Genomic DNA, 1,474 nt, shown 5'->3' on the forward strand with positions numbered 1-1,474 from the left:
TGCTGGCTATCCCTTAGGATGTTGGCATCGGCCAGTCAGTTAAGGATGGCCTCTTTAATAAACTTTTCTAAGATCTTCCCTGGGATAGAAGTCTGGGTGATGGGCCTATAGTTAGCTGGATCCACTTTCCTCCCTTTCTTGAAGATAGGCACCACATTGGCCTTCTTCCAGTCTTCGGGCACTACACCAGAGCACCAGGAGTTCTCAAAGATCCATGCCAGAGGCTGGGCTATGATTCCCAGCAGCTCCTTAAGTACCCTGGGGTGTAGATTGTCAGGGCCAGCTGACTTGAAGGTATCCAGCCTCTCAAGGTGTTCCTTCACGAGGTCAGCATTATTATTATTATTATTATTATTATTATTATAATACAGATATATATATCATATCTATATCTATATAGATACTTTACTGTATAGATATAGATATGTATATATCTATATAGATCTACATAAAAAGTAGCCCCTTGTGCCAGCTGGACTGCTGAAGGAGCCCTATCCTAGAGTGGTCCCTGAACCTTCTACCCATAGCAGCAGTCTGGCAGTGGGGGCTGCTGCCTGGCTGCAATCTGCTGCTACCTGTGACAGTATCTGTCCCCTTGGAGCTGCAGCCCCATGGCTGTATGCCTGCCAGACCCAGACAGAGACCTCACAGACACCTGGGCTGTGGTATGGGCACTGAAGCAGAGCTGCCTGCTCCTCTGGGCCAGCTACCAGTGGGCCATGGCTGCACAGTTGGCCTTTGGACAGCGCTGCTGTCATGTCTCCTGGTGTCCTCGCTCTGTCATCTGGGCATCTATCACCCAAAAGATGTGCTCTTCGTAGTGGCCCGCTTCAAAGTATTGAAGCATTTCCTCCTGGCCAGGAGGTCAGCAATATTGTCTGCCCTCCAGCTGGGTCCCTGGTGCTAGCTTTGGGCAGGTTCCTCTGCTTGGGTCCCACCACTTGCTGCACTAAAAGAGATCCTGGTGTTCCCTGTTTAAAAATTGCAAATTCTCTGATAAAAAACCCCAAATTATCTCATTAAAATACCCAAAATCCATGTTCTTCAGCAATTAAAATGAAATACCACTATATTAAAAGATCAGTTGGGTAATGTTTTATTGATATAGTTACAATTTTCAAGCCAACTGGAAGCCTACCAGTGTCTCTATCATCATAATAACATGAATTCTAAATATCTACACACTTTGGCATTTGCTTTTGATTTTTATCATAGAAAAATCAGAGCTTCTCCTGCCTCCTTCACTCACTAGGATGTTGAGTGCTGAGCAGCACCAATATGCCAGTCCCCTGCTCCTGCCCTTGCCCAACCCATAGCCCCGCCAGTGCCCCTGACTCCAGATCCTCAGCCCCTGCCTGTCACCACTAGCTCCCTCCCAGCAGCAGCTCTGTCTCAGCATCAGGATGAGTCCAACTTTAGTTGTCCTACCCACTGCTTTATGGCTCTGACCAGTGCCACTCGTTGTTCTGCGCCT

General features: G+C 47.6%; 1 long non-coding RNA gene across 1 annotated transcript in view; it reads right to left on the bottom strand.

Moving 5' to 3' along the window:
- The window catches only part of LOC109287841, a 19,741-nt gene extending 19,090 nt beyond the window's left edge, over nt 1–651 (bottom strand). Inside the window, exon 1 of the long non-coding RNA XR_002094975.1 lies at nt 639–651. This is a non-coding gene — a long non-coding RNA (uncharacterized LOC109287841). The remainder of the gene's footprint in view (nt 1–638) is intronic.
- Between the last annotated feature and the right edge of the window lie 823 nt (nt 652–1,474).

The sequence above is a fragment of the Gavialis gangeticus genome, unplaced genomic scaffold (genome assembly GCF_001723915.1).
Source record: "Gavialis gangeticus isolate Ggan-Ray unplaced genomic scaffold, GavGan_comp1, whole genome shotgun sequence".
NCBI lineage: Eukaryota > Metazoa > Chordata > Crocodylia > Gavialidae > Gavialis > Gavialis gangeticus.